Consider the following 19,279-nt stretch of genomic DNA (forward strand, 5'->3'; position numbering starts at 1 on the left):
TAAACCCCTGAATTGTATATTTTAAAACAGCAGACTTTGTCTCAATTTAAAAAGTATATAATATAAATTTTTGAAATATACTTTTTGAAAATTGCCTGGAGTATATGTAAAGGAGATTTCTTTACTAATCCCAGAACGTGTACTGGAGAACAGGGATCTTTAGGACACTTTTCCAATAACAAAAGAGCTAGTGGGCACCATTTCTCTCCTGCTCTCCCCAGCCTAGATAGCCTGACTCCTATAGGAAACAGCACAAACACCCTCCACCTACCATGCTAACACTGGGTGCCACCCTGCATTCTCCTACAGATCCACCCATCCAACCCACCCGATTCAGCAGGAGTCCCTCCAAAGCAGTTTCTACTGTGTTCCATCCTGCAAGCAGCCCCGACAGGGACCAGCTCCACTCCAAAGTGACTCCTGCCCTGGGGAGAGGGGAAGATAACCACACACATGAGTAGACTCTCAATCCCAGCAGCTGAACATTGTAACTAGCAGTGCAGGGAGAGTCCTCTGCCAATCAGTATAACTGTACCCTGGCAGGCATCTGGCCTGACTACTGGTCCTGTCCACTAACAAAAACCTCTCAGGAGATAAAATAGGGAGAACACCCTGAAGGTTGGTACCACTGTAGCCCCAGTAAATGGGCTGAGGGTAGGCATCTGGTCTTACTGCTGAAACTGCCCAACTACAAGCCAGTGACAGCCCCATACTATCCTCCTAAGAGAACAAGGACCAAACCCAGATCACAACAGGCAAAGTGGGCCACTGCGGCCAATTGGACAAAGGCAAATGAGGCTCAATCACAACAGTAGGGTACATGCAACACACATAGGAGACACCTCTAAAGTACCTGGCTCTGGTGAACAAAGGCCATTGTTCTACAGGGCACCACAAGACCTCTTCTTCAAAAGGCTACTACTTTCAAGAGCAGGAGATGTAGCTGATTTTCCTAACACATAGAAACAAAGAGTTAGACAAAACGAGGAGACAAAGGAATATGTCCCAAATGAAAGAATAGAACAAAACTGCAGCAAAAGTGCTAAATGAAATGGAGATAAGCAAGATGCCTCACAAAAAATTCAAAGCAGTAGTCATAAAGACACTTATCACTTGAGAAAAGAGTGGAGGATCTCAGTGAGAGCTCCCACAAAGAGACAGAAAATGTAAAAAAGATGAACATAAGGGAAGGGAAGCAAAAATAATATAAAGACAGAGAGGGAGACAAACCGTAAGAGACTCTTAAATACAGAGAACAAACTGAGGGTTGCTGGCAGGGTGTTGGGTAGGGGGATGGGCTAAATGGGTGAGGGGCATTAAGGAGGACACTTGTTGGGGTGAGCACTGGGGTGTTATATGTAAGTGATGAATCACTAAACTCTATTCCTGAAATTAAAAGAATAAATAAATAAATAAATAAATAAATAAATAAATAAATGGCTACTTTGAAAAATATTTAAAAATAACTACAAAAGTTATGTTTACCACAGATGAGGCACAGAATAGGAACTCTGATTTAAAAAATAAGTGTCTCATGTAGATGTTTGTGTAATTAAAATTTATTAAAATTTAAAAAAAATTTTAAAAAACCCACAAAAAACAGTTGTCTTAGGGAATGAAATTGGAGAGGAGTTGAGACCAGACTTCTGTTTTTCATTATAAGCCTTTTGGTCCCAATTGATTTTTGAAGCTAGATTTCTCTATAAATTTAATAAAATGTCTTTAAATTTAAGTAAAAATATATAAAAATTTAAAGTTAGAGTAAAAATAAATGAATAAATTATAGATAATTTGGAAAATATAGAAAATTATGTGTAAAAATATTTTCATTGCTCATATGCAACTAATAATGTTAATTTTCTCCTTTTTCCTCTTCAGTTTTAAAAACAAAGTTGTGAAAAAAAATAAAAACATAATTGAGATCATGGTGAAAAAAAACACAAGAAAATGTAAAAAAATAAGGGAATCAATAAGACAAAGAATTCAATAACTGAAATTAAAAATGCACTGGAGGTTGGGGCGCCTGGGTGGTGCAGTCGGTTACGCGCCCGACTTCAGCCAGGTCACGATCTCGCGGTCCGTGAGTTCGAGCCCCGCGTCGGGCTCTGGGCTGATGGCTCAGAGCCCGGAGCCTGTTTCCGATTCTGTGTCTCCCTCTCTCTCTGCCCCTCCCCCGTTCATGCTCTGTCTCTCTCTGTCCCAAAAATAAATAAAAAACGTTGAAAAAAAAAATTAAAAAAAAAATGCACTGGAGGGATACTCTTTATCTGATATGTCATTTGTAAATATCTTCTTCCATTCCATGGGTTGCCTTTTAGTTTTGTTGATTGTAAATCAAAACCACAATGAGATACCACCTCACACCTGTCAGAACGGCTAAAATTAACAACTTGGGAAACAACAGATGTTGGCAAGGATGCAGAGAAAGGGGAACACTTTTGCACTGTTGATGGGAATGCAAGCTGGTGCAGCCGCTCTGGAAAACAATATGGAGGTTCCTCAAAAAATTAAAAACAGAATTACCCTATGACCACCACTAGGTATTTATGCAAAGAGTACAAAAATGATGATTCGAAGGGGCACATGCACCTCAATGTTTATAGCAGCACTATCAATGATAGCCAAATTATGGAAAGAGCCCAAATGTCCATCGATTGATGAATGGATTAAGAAGATGTGGTATACATATATAATGGAATATTACTTGATCAAAAAGAATGAAATCTTGCCATTTTGCAACAGTGTAGATGGAACTAGAGTGTATTATGCTGAGTGAAATAAGTCAGTCAGGGAAAGAAAAATATCATATGATTTCACTCATTTGTGGAATTTAAGAAATAAAAGAGATGAACATAGGAGAGGGGAAGGAAAAATAAGATAAAAGCAGAGATAATGGAAACCAGAAAAGACTTAAAAAAAATTTTTTTTATTTTAGAGAGAGAGAGAGGAGAGGGGCAGAAGGAAAGAGAAAGAATCCTAAGCAGGCTCCATGCTCAGTGTGGAGCCAGACATGGGGCTTAATCCCATGACCCTAGGATCATGACCTGAGTCAAAATCAAGAGTCGGACGCTCAACTGACTGAACCACCCAGGTGCCCTAAGAGGCTCTTAAATACAGAAAACAAACTGGAGTTTTCTGGAGAAGAGGTGGGTGGGGGAATAGGCCAAATGTGATGGGCATTAAGGAGGGTACTTGTTGGGATGATGACTGGGTGTTATATATAAGTTATGAATCATTGGATTCTTCTCCTGAAACCAATACTACACTGTATGTTAACTAACTTGAATTTAAAGAAATAAATTTAAAAAATAAAATAAATGGCCAGAGGGAATCAATAATAGATTAGAGGAAGCAGACTAATAGATCAGTGAGCTGGAAGACACAGTAGTGGAAAGCAACCAAGCTGAATGGAAAAAAAGAATAATAAAAAATGAGAATAGGTTAACGGAACTCAAGAACATCAGCAAGCATAATTACATTCCCATTATAGGGATCCCGGATGAAGAAGAGAGAGAGAGAGGGGAGTAGAAAATTTATTTGAAGAAATAATAACTGAAAACTTCCCTAATCTGGGTAAAGAAACAGAGATCCAGGTCCAGGAAACAAAGAGGCCCCAACAAAATTAACCCAATGAGGTCTACACCAGGACACATAATAATTAAAATGCCAAAAAGTAGAGGTAGAATTTTAAAAGCGGCAAGAGGAAAGAAAATCACTGCATATAAGGGAAACCCCATAAGGCTACCAGCTGATTTTTTCAGCAGAAACTCTGCAGGCCAGAAGGGAGGGGCATGATTGAGTCAAAGTACTGGAAGGAAAAAAAAACTTGCAACCAAGATTACTCTACTCAGCAACCCTGTCATTCAGAATGGACAGATAGAGTTTCCCAGACAAACAAGTTAAAGGAGTTCACCACCACTAAACCAGCCTTACAAGAAACATTGAAGGGAGTGGGAAGAAAAGGCCATATCAGGAACAAGAAAATTATGGAAGGAAAACATTTCACAGGTAAATATAAGCAGAATATAAGCAGAATATCTACTCTATTAGAGTGGATAAACTTTGGATAAGTAAATATAAATATGATTCATGTTTACAAGAGGGAGGTACAGGGTATTTTGGTTACCTGGAAGAGGGCATTCTAACTTAGTCCCGGGTTTCAGGGAAGGCCTTACTGTGAGGTATGTTTAAACTGAGATCATGAAGAGCAGGGGTTATGTAGGGAAAGTACGTTTCAGGAAAGGTGAAAACAGTATAATTAGTAATATAGAGGCAAAGTATGGTTTGTCATTTTTGAATTTGAGTGTGGCTGCAACCATATATATGATAAAGAGTAATATCCTTAGTATGTGAAGAATTCTTATAAATCAAAAAGTAAAAGTTGAACATAACAGTGGGAGTAGGTAGTTTACAAAAAAAAAAAAAAAAAAAAGACATCTATATATGCAATATTTTACAAGTTCATTCTCCTTGGTAATTAAAGAATGCAATTTAGAAAGTGAAAAAATACTTAAAAACTGTTTTGCCTGTTATACTGACAATGCTCTAAAATAACTAGCATGTATCATTGGCAAGGGGCACTGTGGGCAGTAACGCATACTGGTTAAGAGATTGGGCTGGAAGCCAGATTGCCTAGATCTAAAACCCACCTCTCACTTACCACCTGTATTAACATTGGCAAATTATTTAATTTCTCTAAGTCTTAGATCCTACATCTATAAATCAGGACTAATACAAACTCATAAGGTTATTGTGAGGTTAGGATTAAATGATAGATGTCAAGTGATTGGAGCAGCACCGGGTACATAGTGAGTGCCCAATAAATGCTATTTTTATTTCCTACCACCGCCCAGTGATTTTATATGCCACTGTGCTGATATACTAAATCATAATAAATACTTGGGCTTATTTCCTATTGACTTGTGTACATCAGTACACTGCATACCTAATTACATAATACACATTAATAGCTGAAGTTAGTTAGTTGCTGAAGTCTGATATTAACTTAAAAAAAAATAAGATAAAGTCTCTGGTCCTTGTTCTTCTTTTGAAAAATTTCCTGGCTATTTTTGCATGATTTTTTCATAAATGTACTTTAAAATCCCTTTTTAATCTTTAAGTTCCTAAGCACAACACTTCAAAAGCAATTGAATTGTACTTAGCTACAGATGAGTGTGCACATAAATGACATCCTGATAATACCGAGTCTTCCTATCCATGCATAGGCTATTTCCTTTCATTTCTTTTATTCTCTTATCCTCCCACATAAATAAATATAACCATAGTAGAATTTTGTAATTTTATTCATATAGGCCATGCAAGAGACAAAATGTATGTGTATGTATGCACATGTATGTGTGTTTGTGTCTGTATGTATATGTATGTATTCACATGTATGTATTCACATGTATTCACACACACAATGAATTTATAAAACAAATTCCATATGAAATTCTGAAAATACATATTTCAATAATGTAGGAATAAACATATCACTTCCAAAAATGTCTCCATTAAAGAGGGAAACGATTTATTTTAAATAGAATGATGAGTGTGTTAGCTAAAAACTAATCTTAACACTTTATAAACTATGTATATTAATAACCTGTAAGTATAAAATGCCAAGAAATTACTTGTTTTTTAAGTAAAAATAATTGCCTGCCAAACTGACAAAATTATCATATATATTCACACACACAAACACACCCAACTTTGTATTTCCTAACTGAGCTTATGAGGAGTTCACAGATGCTATGCGCAGCTTATAGTTATGGCATTTGGATTTCTCCTTGAAAGAATAATCAATATGTATAGGGTGAACGGACACTATTTAAGATGTTTCTTTACAAGATGAATGTTCTTCATTAATCATTTCCCTCCCCAGAAAGAGACCTTCTGATCTCTTGTTAGAGAGAAAACAAAAAGGGAGCTTCGTGGTTCTGGCACATGGACTGACACAGGCTCCACAGAAATAGTCTGAGGCCAGGGCCATACTGCCCAACTTCTGTTCTATGATATAACAAATCCAATGCTTGGCTCTAGGAAGTCCATTTAGTAAAAATGGGGGATCCAGTGAAGTGTAACACAAATCAATAGCAAAAACCCCAAAAAGTACATCTGAAACCATACTGTAAATGAACCAGAGGCACACTTACCATGAAGCTATAGAGCTGTGGGTCCTCTCACGTGCACAGGCCACCTCCAAAACCCCAGGACGGACCCTATCAATGTGATCACATGGTCATTTGTTTTAGGGTTGCAAAGATAGTTTGCACTCTGATTCTTAAAGAAGTGTTCCTCCCATATTAAATAACCCTCAGTCCCCACACAACCTCAGGCCACTCCTGCCCTTCACTTTTCTAAATATCTTTTTTTTTTTTAAGTTTATTTATGTAAGTAATCTCTATACCCAATGCGGGGCTCAAACTCACAACCCTGAGATCAAGAGTTGCATGCTCTTCTGACTGAACCAGACAGGTGGCCCCTAAATTTATCCTTTTTATATTTTACTGTTTTGGAGATTTTTTTCCCACTAAGTGTAAAGGAAATGCATTCTCTTGGCTTTGTCAGCACATTGCTCTTAAATGTCTACATCCTGTTACCCTAGTAAGCCAAAGGAAGATGAAGAGAAGGACGAATAAATTCCAACTTATTTAAACTTCTAATTTAAAAGAGAAAAGAAGGCTAATTTTATTGCACAGAATGTTAATAGCCAAGAGATAATACTTGTGTACTACAAAACACATATAGATACTATAAACTCTATGGAAGAAGAGACCAAGAAAGTCCTCTTTGTATCATCATTCCCCCCCCACCCACCGCCCCCCTGTATTAAAACACATCTGCTTCCAGAAGCAAAGAAAGGAAAGGAGTGGGCAGTACATGCCTCAGACTGTCCCCAAAGTTTTGTTTTGGCTACATTTTCATAGCAGAACTGATGAGAAAAATGCTAAGATTAATGAGGAAACATAACTATTTAATAAATGACATCTGCTTGAAAGTCACCTTAGAGAATTCAATCTTTTCAAGTATAAGAGCACTAAAAAAACTCTAAGCTTCCCTCAGAAAGTAAAGTATATATTGGGCAGAGTGTTTCCAGGGTTGGGGGAAGGCAGAGAGCATAGCATATTTCTCATATCTTGCAAATGCAGGTGCAAAAAGGGAGAAAATTGTGTAAACAAGTGATATAATTAATGAAGCAAAAGATCACCAAACGAAATATTCTTTTTTTTTTTTAAGTTACATCCAAATTAGTTAGCATATAGTGCAACAATGATTTCAGGAATAGATTCCTTAGTGCCCCTCACCCATTTAGCCCATCCCTCCTCCCACAACCCCTCCAGTAACCCTCAGTTTGTTCTCCATATTTATGAGTCTCTTCTGTTTTGTCCCCTTCCCTAGTTTTATATCATTTTTGTTTCCCTTCCCTTCTGTTCATCTGTTTTGTCTCTTAAAGTCCTCATATGAGTGAAGTCATATGATTTTTGTCTTTCTCTGACTAATTTCACTTAGCATAATACCCTCCAGTTCCATCCACGTAGTTGCAAATGGCAAGATTTCATCCTTTTTGATTGCTGAGTAATACTCCATTGTATATATATACCACACCTTCTTTATCCATTCATCCATCGATGGACATGTGGGCTCTTTCCATACTTTGGCTATTGTTGATAGTGCTGCTATAAACATGGGGGTGCATGTGTCCCTTTGAAACAGCACACCTGTATCCCATGGATAAATGCCTAGTAGTGCAAATGCTGGGTCGTAGGGTAGTTCTATTTTTAGTTTTTGAGGAACCTCCATACTGTTTTCCAGAATGGCTGCACCAGCTTGCATTCCCACCAACAATGCAAAAGAGATCCTCTTTCTCTTCATCCTCACCAACATCTGTTGTTGCCTGAGTTGTTCATGTTAGCCATTCTCATTGTGATTTTGATTTGTTAGCCATTCTCATTGTGGTATCTCATTGTGGTTTTGATTTGTATTTCCCTGATGATGAGTGATGTGGAGCATTTTTTCATGTGTCAGTTGGCCATCTGGATGTCTTCTTTGGAGAAGTGTCTATTCATGTCTTTTGCCCATTTCTTCACTGGATTATTTGTTTTTTGGGTGTTGAGTTTGATTAGTTCTCCATAGACTTTGAATACTAACCCTTTATCTGATATGTCATTTGCAAATATCTTCTCCCATTCCGTCAGTTGCCTTTTAGTTTTGCTGATTCTTTCCTTCGCTGTGCAGAAACTTTTTATTTTGATGAGGTCCCAGTAGTTCATTTTTGCTTTTGTTTCCCTTGCCTCCAGAGTCATGCTGAGTAAGAAGTTGCTGCGGCCAAGGTCAAAGAGGTTTTTGCCTACTTTTTCCTCGAAGATTTTGATGGCTTCCTGTCTTACATTGAGGTCTTTCACCCATTTTGAGTTTATTTTTGTGTATGGTGTAAGAAAGTGGTCCAGGTTCATTCGTCTGCATGTCTCTGTCCAGTTTTCCCAGCACCACTTGCTGAAGAGACTGTCTTTATTCCCTTGGGTATTCTTTCCTGCTTCGTCAAAGATTAGTTGGCCATACGTTTGTGGGTCCATTTCTGGGTTCTCTATTCTGTTCCATTGATCTGAGTATCTGTTCTTGTGCCAGTACCATACTGTCTTGATGGTTACAGCTTTGTAGTATAGCTTGAAGTCTGGGATTGTGATGCCTCCTGCTTTGGTTTTCTTTTTCAAGATTGCTTTGGCTATTCGGGGTCTTTTCTGGCTCCATACAAATTTTAGGATTATTTGTTGTAACTCTGTGAAGAAGTTATTTTGATAGGGATTGCACTGAATATGTAGATTGCTTTGGGTAGTATCAACATTTTAACAACATTTGTTGTTCAAATGGAATATTCTTGAATTGATATTCTCTTTAAAATTACATAGAACAGGGGCGCCTGGGTGGCGCAGTCGGTTAAGCGTCCGACTTCAGCCAGGTCACGATCTCTCGGTCCGTGAGTTCAAGCCCCGCGTCGGGCTCTGGGCTGATGGCTCAGAGCCTGGAGCCTGTTTCCGATTCTGTGTCTCCCTCTCTCTCTGCCCCTCCCCCGTTCATGCTCCGTCTCTCTCTGTCCCAAAAATAAATAAATGTTGAAAAAAAAATTAAAAAAAAAATAAATAAAATTACATAGAACATAAATTTCTAAACATTTGTTCTTCAATTTAAATTTATTCATGTGCAACATGCAAATATCAAACAAATGCAGTATCTAACCTTGTTACATTCAGTATTTATTGAAAAGATTTATTCTGCCACATGTTTATGCATTCCCATTCTCTTTGAGCTAGCACAACTAGCCCCAACTTTTTGTTATATGATGTTCATCAGGATTTCTAGTTCATCCAATTTGTTTCAGTCAAATTCCCTCGTCTCTTTATTTCAGCCACACTCAAAGCAATAATGTAGGAGTAGAGAAATGCCATTTTACTAAGGAGATTTATTTTAATCTCTGATAATTTTGAGCAATTCATGTTCTTTACACTTGACCCAGTTTGGTTAATAGACAATTAGAAGTTATGACTAATGTTACATACTCTTATGACTTACTTATTTTTCTATGCCTTATTCCAATGTATTTCAATTGTAAAACTGACCAAATGCATATTAGGTTGTAATATATAACACGTTGTGATTTATATATTAAAAATTTTAATGGCTGGTATTCTCCAGTGACTAATAAAAGTAATTAAATATTTCAGTCTTTGTTTTCAGAGCTTCCTTAACCTGAAATAACTCACATATGGTGGTAGAGAATCCTTACTGCCCTTCAAAAGTCCTCCTCTTCTTCCATAATTAAAGAACTTCTGACATTTTAGTCAGATTCATGGATGCCTCGTCTCCCTTGTAGCTTAAGTGGCATATGACTGAATTCTAGTTAATAACATGTAAGCAAAACTTTTCTTTAAAATAGCTGCCCTCCATGGGGTGTCTGGGTGACACAGTCAATTAAGTGTCCGACTTCAGCTCAGGTCATGGATCTCACAGTTCATGGGTTCAAGCCCCACATCGGGCTCTAAGCTGACAGCTGGGAGCCTGGAACCTGCTTTGGATTCTGTGACTCCCTCTCTCTGTGCCCCTCCCCTGCTCGTGCTCCATCTCTCTCTCCCAAAAAATAAATAAAAACGTTTTTTTTAAAAAAGCATTTAAAAAAGCTGGCTCCCACAAAATAGCTGGCCTACACCATTTGCTTCTTTCCAGTTTCATTTTTCCCTTCCTCTCTTTTAAAATGTGGATGGAGCAACCAATTTGGACCATGAGTAGACCTTGTGAATAGAAATCTATGTATTACAGGGGCGCCTGGGTGGCTCAGTCGGTTGAGCGTCCAACTTCGGCTCAGGTAATGATCTCGGTTGGTGAGTTTGAGCCCCTTGTCGGGCTCTGGGCTGACAGCTCAGGGCCTGGAGCCTGCTTCAGATTCTGTGTCTACCTCTCTCTCTCTCTGCCTCTCCTCTGCTCATGCTCTGTCTCTCTCTCTCTCAAAAATGAATAAACTTTAAAAAAAATTTAAAGAAATCTATGTATTATAGAACAAGATAGAAGGAATCCAGTTCTTGAGGACTTTGTGGAGCAGATCTCCCCTGCAGATTGCACTGTCCATTTTGGAATTTTACTTGAGATGTAAATAAATTGTTCTTTTGTTGGAACAATTGTTATTTTGGGTTTCTGTTACCGGCAACTGAGCATTATTGTGTCTAATACATGATATGGCACCAGCTAATTTCCTTGGACTTCAGTGCTAAATACTACAATGCCTCTCTAGCATGAACGTCCTATTAAAAAGTCTCAGTATAGAAAAACATTTTTATATACCATTTACAAGCTTTATAATGGAAATGCATCACTATTTATGTCTGATACCAAATAATGCATATCTGAATTTACTAGCGCTACCAACAGAAAAAGCAGAAAACATACTCAATGGGAAAAATACCTTGGAACTCTTCTAGGAAGTCAAACACTGAACATGACATTCCAATCAGGTATAAGTTTTTAAAACTTTTATGTTATCAATTGGCCAATAATTCACCTCCAGCATAACTTTTTTGGAAAGAAACCAGATAAGAGCCTGGTGGGAAACTTCAGATACCCTTGAGTGAATGATACTTTGAGAAAATAAAGAATACTAAGGGAATTTTTCATATAAGAATCCAAACTCCAGATATGTTAGACTTCCTAACATGATAAGAATGCTACCAATATGAGTAAATGAAACAATCATGTCCAAAATATGTCACAAAAAATAAGCAGTATGGTTAGTTCAACCATCCATTCATTTATCCAATGAACATTTCTTAAACCATCTTCTTTGTATTATTTTCCATGTTGATTTCTTCATACCCATAAATAAGTTAACTCTCTGCCAGAGATTTTCTTTTTGTAAAGAGAAGCAATTGCTTCATCATTGTACTGGAAATTATTATAGTTTGCACTCTTAAATTTACAATTAAAAATAAATCAGCTTTTAGCAAGAGCTGCTGAAGACCTTGAGCCTAAGGTAATAATGTAGTGAGACTAATTAAACCATTCTGATTCATTTATTGAATGAAAAGTTTAATAATTAGACTATCATTTAATAATTGTGGATAACTTAATGTGTTAATTCACTTAACAAGTATGTTGATATGTGGGCACATTCTTCTGATTTATTACTCAATGTTATATTTTATTAAATTACAAAGCCTGTGCATTGAGGAAAAAAAAATATTACTTCCCTCACACATAATGTACAAGTTATAGAATGACTGACCAGGGTATGTCACCAGAACTTAGACTGAACCAAAAAAGGATGGAGGCCAGAGGGGCAGAATGAGGAATTCAACTATAAGAGAGTAAATCTGAAGGCTGTGACTAAAGAAGATCTAAGTAGGCAAAGATTCAAGTTAAGAAAGTTAACAAAGGCAGGCTTCAGTTGGCAAGTACCTCGAACCCCGATTAGAAATCAGGTAGGTCAGGCATCTGGGAAGATTTGAAAGACTGAAACCAAAGATTAAAGATTCTGGGCAACACAACAGCAGAAACACCAGCCAACTGTGCTTAGCAGCAAGATCTCAGATCCCCACTAGAATGCTTGGAGCAATGGGCATAAGTCATCAACAGTATAAATGGCATGTATTATTGAGTTGAGGAGTCTGTGAGCTAGAGCCCCCTATATGTTCAGCCCAGGGGTAGAATTTGTCTCATAGCAAGAGTATGGTATGAAACTTCAGAAACCCTTGACTGAATGATACCTTCAGAGAATAAAGAATAATAAGGCAATTCTTGATACAGGCATTCAAACTCCAGATATTTTAGACTCCCTTGAGCTGATTTATAAGCATGGTAGAGTTTTATCAACACAAGACCATAAGAGTTGCCAAATTGGGATCCCTTAAAATCAAGAAGCGGGACAAGCTAGTGCAGACCCTCATACAACTTCGGTAGAATTAAGTAATACTGATAGTCCTGCATCTTCCCAGGGGTAATGTATAATTTATATTGTTATTGGGAACCTGAAATTAGACATTTGATTTCGAATGTGAGAATGTGGAGGTTTGCCCTTTAGGCCCTAGGTCTGATAACCAAACCCTGAGAGGGAAAACTCAAGCAAGAAGTTTAATCCTTTTGAATCAAAACAGCCACTGTGAATGCTGCTATGAGAAAAAAGTAATCGGGATACAGAAATAGGCAGTGTCTTGAGCTCCCTACACAAACACAGAGAGAGAGGTGGGGGGGGGGGGCTCAGGTCTTTTATGGACACCAAGCCACACGTTTATACCAAAATCTGTATGTTTATCTTGTTATAGGAATGTTGTCTACCTTAGTTGTCACGGAAATTTCTATCTTACCCAAAGTTTTCCTTCTCCTGAAATTCCATCATCTTTAAGACAAAATAGAATCCTAGTTTTTTATTTAGATTGATAAAGAGGCAGAGGTTGGGTTGTTTTTCAATCCACATATAGTTAAGTAAGTGAACTTTAATTAGTGATATATGTGTGATTATCAGCAGATAAATTTCAACTCGTTCTGCTATAGTCAGCATGGGAAAATAGTAAAGTTTGAATGAACAGTAGATAAAGAGATAATACTATGTGAAAATCAAAGAACAAGATTTCTAAAAGAAAAAAAGAAAGAGAAGAAGAAATCTAAAGTAAAGGGGTAAAATTACAAATGGGCTTTTGGACAAGCTGTAAGTACTCCAGGCAATGAAGGATGATTGAAGACTTGAATTAAAAACAGATTCAACCAACAAGAAACATATTTTGTAAGGAAGGACAGATGTAATGGCTTGAGGGGAAGAAAGGAAGTAAGCAGTGGAGCAGGGAACATGAAAGAGTGACTCAGCTGTGCAGTCACAGAAAGGTGATCAAGAGAATATGAAGTTTTAAAGTATAAAACGAATAGAGACTGACTTTACAAGTCAAGCAGGAAATTTCGAATTAATTTCAGGGTTCAATTTGACATAGTCGAATAGTAGCTGATACATAATTAACCCTCTCCTATTCTTAAAATTCTTGAGGTGGGAAGAGGGAAAGTTTGCAGGAAATGAACAGGGAGAAACTCAAAGAAATTAACAGCTGTCTACACAGAAAGCCCCAGTAGGAAAAGATTTCAAGCATGAGACAACTCATCAATCACCTAATTTAGTACCATCAGTATGCAAAGTACTGTGCTATATATAGATAAATAGCCTTGGTTCTACCTCTTACAATATCATCTCATGCAAGTTCTTGACTTCTTTGAGCAAAAGGGTCTTCATCTATAAAGTGAGGATAACAACACATATTTAACATAATATTATCAGGACTAAATTCAATAAATTGTGGTAAATTGCTATGTAAATGATACTTATTATTGAAAAAATAAGAGCAGACATTTATTTTAGAATATTTTAGAAGAGGAAATTACTTAGAACAGTTGTCTTATGCCCCAAGGGAAATAGTGAGAGTGCAGGGAGTCACCCAAGGCAATCCAGCTAGAGAATCCATGATTCTGATACACTTGGCTATACTGCCTTACTCCCTGATTTCAGGGAATTTGCAATCTCATTTAGGGGAAAACATGTGGAATGTTGAATAAGCAACAAAAAGACATTATCATAAAGGAACCCATGATCCCATATTAGATGAGTTTTACAGATAGGGAGGTTTTGCTGGAATGTTCCTAGAACACCTCCTAGAAGAGAAAAAGACTTGAGTCATGATGATGAGGATGACTGGAATTGGATCATCAGAATAAGGAATAAGAATAGAAGAAAACAGCAAAATAATGAGGCTAAAAATATAAAGCACAGATATTCAGAGTACTGAGTCATTTATGTTAGAGAAAGATCTAAAAAATGTCATAGAAATTTTAAACCCTCCTTACATTTCATTGAAGGAGAAGAAAATGGCTGCAAATGATGATGCCATTCCAACTTAGAGAATATAACTCTCAAAACAACTTATTGTTTACTATTTGAGGAACGGTTAAAATAAATGACTATGTGATATACTCACCAGAGACAAAAAACCAATAAAAGAAAATATAAGCCAGAATAAACACAACAGTAATTTTTTAAAGAAAGTATTTTATATTTAGACAATATGATTAGGAAATAACCTAGTTTAAAAATACTACTCCTTGATTTTTATGCTTATTGAAATAAGGTTTAATAAAATAACATTTAAGGTTTAATAAAATTATACTCAGTTTCAAAAATGCTTATTTTCATTGTCTTTGAAAGAAGTTAGGAAAGGAAAATTTTAATCTTAAGAATTTTTAATGCTATTTGAAAAACTGTTAGACCTTATCACAAGCTGGTCTTACTAAGTGTAAAGAACTGCATTGAATCATTTCTACTTATTTTGTGGGAACTTTGAAAATACTAAATTGAAATTTAAAGTGGAAACACAAATGTAAATATGTAAGAATCAAATATGTATATGTTATGTATGTATATATGTATATAAATATGTAAGATCAAATATGTGAGGATCAAATAAGAATAGAGCTTATGAGAGCCCTCTGATACAGCACTACCATAAATGTATAATTATAGCTGTACATAAAATATTAGAAATAGAGAATTGATAAGTCTTTAATCAGTTACCTACCAGATTATGAGCTCTTCCAGGGCAGGAACTATATCTATTCTTCTTATCATCATGTATTCCATGCTTAGAATAGTGTTGTCTGCCATGCAAATAAATTGCTGATTGAATGGATGCAGCAATAAATGAGCACGGCAACTTTCTGCCTCCAGGAAGACTTCCATCTAGAAAGAATAAACTTAGCTGTAGTCCTTAATAGAGAATGACATCAATATTATTGTGTTCCATTCTTCATTTATTGATTCATAAGAATTATTGAGTGCCCACTATGTGCCAGACATTGTGTCAGATGCTGAGGATACAATGATAAAAACAATCAAACCAACCAACCAACCAATAATATCCCTGCCCTTATGGATCTCAAAGTATGACAGGAAAGATATTAGTCTAATAATCGGAGAAATAAATTTATATAGCTACAATTGAGATAAATGCAAAGGAATGCATTTGATATACTTACAAAATTATTATGCATAACTGTTTAAGCCAAATGTTATAAAGTTTCTCAGACAGAACATATATTTTGGTTATTAAAGAAAATAACTTTTTGAAGAGACAGCTGAGTCCAGAAATATATTACATAAATTGATATTGTTGGCTTATCCACACAAGTTTATTAAATTAAATTAACTACACAGGAATGCAAGCTGGTGCAGCCATTCTGGAAAACAGTATAGAGGTTCCTCAAAAAACTAAAAATAGAACTACCCTATGACCCAGCATTTGCACTACTAGGCATTTATCCACGGATACAGGTGTGCTGTTTCAAAGGGACACCCCAATGTTTACAGCAGCACTATCAACAATAACCAAAGTATGGAAAGAGCCCAAATGTCCATCGATGGATGAATGGATAAAGAAGGTGTGGAATGAATATATATATATATATATATATATATATATATATATATACACATACACAATGGAGTATTACTCAGCAATCAAAAAGGATGAAATCTTGCCATTTGCAACTACGTGGATGGAACTGGAGGGTATTATGCTAAGTAAAATTAGTCAGTTAGAGAAAGACAAAAATCATATGACTTCACTCATATGAGGACTTCAAGAGACAAAACAGATGAACAGAAGGGAAGGGAAACAAAAATAATATAAAACCAGAGAAGGGGACAAAACAGAAGAGACTCATAAATATGGAGAACAAACTGAGGGTTACTGGAGGGGTTGTGGGAGGAGGGATGGGCTAAATGGGTAAGGGGCACTAAGGAATCTACTCCTGAAATCATTGTTGCACTATATGCTAACTGTTTTGGATGCAAATTTAAAAACATAAAAAATAAAACAAGTTAATAAGAAAAATTAACTACAGAATGATTCACATGTACAATTATTTGTTTTCAGGGGAAATTTCCTTTCTCTTCATCCTTCAGTTTGTTGGTTGCCTTTAAAATCACCAATATTTGAAATGTCTCTTCATGCTGTCAAAATGAATATTTCCTTTTTTAAAAATTTATTTTTAATTTACTTTTTAATTTTTCTGTGTCTGACATGTCCTTGCAGATGAATTTGTCTATTTCCTTTCACAGTGAAACAGCATTTTGTGAAATTTAATTCCTGATTTACTTTGAAAAGCCTCCTTCCTGCAGTCATAGATTAATATACAATATTCCATCCTTGGGTTGTTTTTGTATACCCTCAATACTGTCAAATATCAATTTACTTAACCAGATTCTCTAACCAAGGCAAGGAGGGGAATGGGAAATTATCATCTGAGCCATCGGTATATGAAATCAAAGCCTCCTCAATGGGCAACATGAGTCTTGCTGTAGCCTCACTTCAGGAAATAATTAAAATCCGCAGTTCCCTAAAATTAATTAATTAATTAATTAATTTAAAAAAATCCTCAGCTCCCTCTAACATTGTTTCACTTCTTTTTCATTTTTACCTTTTAACCCCTTCACCCATTTCTCACTATCTTGCCACCCTTTGCCTCTGGCAACCACCAGTTTTCTGTATCTATGAGCTTGATTTTTTTTTCTTTTTGATTCCACATATAAAAGATATCATATAGTTTTTGTCTTTCTCTCTAACTTACTTCACTTAGCATAATGCCCTCAAGGCCCATCAATGTTGTTGCAAATGGCAAGACTTCATTATTTTTTTATGACTAATATTTCATTTTATGTATATACCACAAAGTCTTTATCTATCCATCTATTGGTGGACACAGGCTGTTTCCATTTCTTGGTTATTGTAAATAATGCTGCAGTAAACATGAGGGTGCATATATCTTTTCAAATTAGTGTTTTCGCTTTCTTCAGATACCCAAAAATCAGATTGTTGAATCATGTGGTAGTTCTATTTTTAATTTTTTTGGGAAACTCAACATTCTCATAAAGAGTGCACAAGGGTTCCCTTTTCTCCACATCCTAGCCAACACTTGTTGTTTCTTGTCTTTTTCATGATAGTCTTTCTAACATATGTAAAGTAATATTCATTGTAGTTTTGATTTGCATTTCCCTGAATGATGTTGAGCATCTTTTCATGTACCTCTTGGCAATCTGTATGTCTTTTTTGGTAAAAAGATGTCTACTCACATCTTCATTTTTAAAATCGGATTTTTTTGCTACTGAGCTTATGAGCTCTTTATGTATTTTAGATATTAGCCTGTTATCAGATACATTATTTGCAAATATTTTCTCCTGTTTAGTCGGTTGCCTTTTCATTTTGTTGATGGTTTGTTTCCATTGCTGTGCAGAAGCTTTGAGTATGATGTACTTCCACTGATTTATTTTTGCTTTTGTTGCTTTTGCTTTCGGGGTCAGATTCAAAATATCAGTAAGACTGTCAAGGAGCTTACCACCTATGTTTTCTTTTAGTTTTATGGTTTCAGGTCTTTAATCCACTTTCAGTTAACTTTAGGATATACTGTAAGGTAGGGTTGAGTTTCATTCTTTTGCATGTGGCAGTCAAGCTTTCCCAACATCATGTATGGAAGAGATTTTCTTTTCCCCATTTTTGTCATAAATTAATTGACCATATATGCATGGGTGTATTTCTGGGCTCTCTATTCTGTTCCATCAATCTGTATGTCTGTTTTTATGACAATACCTTATTGTCTTTATTACTGTAGCTTTGTAATATAGTTTGAAATCAGGGAGTATGATGCTTTCAGCTTTGTTCTTTCTCAAGATCACTTTAGCTATTCAGTTTTTTGTGGTTCCATATAGATTTTAGGATTATTTATTCTGTTTCTTTGAAAAATAACAGACATTAGAATTTTTATATTGATTGCATTGAATCTGTAGATTGCTTTGGGTAGTATGGACATAATGCTGATTCTTCTAATCCATGAGCATAATACATCTTTCCACTTATCTGAGTCTTCTTCCATTTATATCATTAACATTTTGTAGTTCTCAATATATGGGTCCTTCCTGTCCTTGGTGAAATTTATTCCTAGGTATTTTATTCTTTTTAATGTAGTTGCAAAGGGGATTATTTCTCTTTGTGATAAGTTATTATTAGTAGATAGAAATATAACAGGTTTTTTGCATATTTTGTATCCTGCAATTTTACTATTTTATCAGTTGTAGCAGTTTTTTGATGGAGGCTTTAGGGTTTTCTATGTATAATATCATGTCATCTGTAAATAGTGCAAGTTTTACTTCTTACTCACCAATTTAAATAGCTTTTATTTCTTTTGTTGTCTGTTGTGGCTAGGACTTCCAGTACTATTTTGAATAAAAGTGATGAGAGTAAGCATCCTTGTCTTGTTCCTTCTTAGAGAAGTTTTCAGCTTTTCACCATTGAGCATAGTTAACTGTGGTTTTCTCATACATGGCCTTTATATTTTGAGGCACACTACCTCCATACCTACATTGTTGAGAGTTTTCATCATAAATGGATATTGAATTTTGTCAAATGCTCTTTCAGCATCTTTTAAATGATAGGCTTTTTATCCCTCATTTGATTAATGGTGTACCACGTTAACTGATTTGTGAATGTTGAACTATCCTTGCATCCCTAGAATGAATCCCACTTGATCATGGGGTATAATCCTTTTAATGTATTGTTGAATTTGTTTTGCTAATATTTTGTTGAGGATTTTTACATCTATGTTCATCAGGGATATTGGCCTATAATGTTGTTTTCTTGTGGCATCCTTGTCCGGTTTTGGTATTAAGAATACAAAATTGCCTTTCCTTAATGTGTTTTGGCTTGAATTC

At 35.9% G+C, this 19,279-nt stretch overlaps 1 long non-coding RNA gene across 1 annotated transcript in view; it reads left to right on the plus strand.

The window, feature by feature from the left end:
• Window positions 1–3,891: 3,891 nt before the first annotated feature.
• The window catches only part of LOC115518834, a 37,448-nt gene continuing 22,060 nt past the window's right edge, over window positions 3,892–19,279 (plus strand). The window contains exon 1 of the long non-coding RNA XR_003970332.1: window positions 3,892–4,008. This is a non-coding gene — a long non-coding RNA (uncharacterized LOC115518834). The remainder of the gene's footprint in view (window positions 4,009–19,279) is intronic.

Source organism: Lynx canadensis, chromosome B4 (assembly GCF_007474595.2).
Source record: "Lynx canadensis isolate LIC74 chromosome B4, mLynCan4.pri.v2, whole genome shotgun sequence".
Classification (NCBI taxonomy): Eukaryota; Metazoa; Chordata; class Mammalia; order Carnivora; family Felidae; genus Lynx; species Lynx canadensis.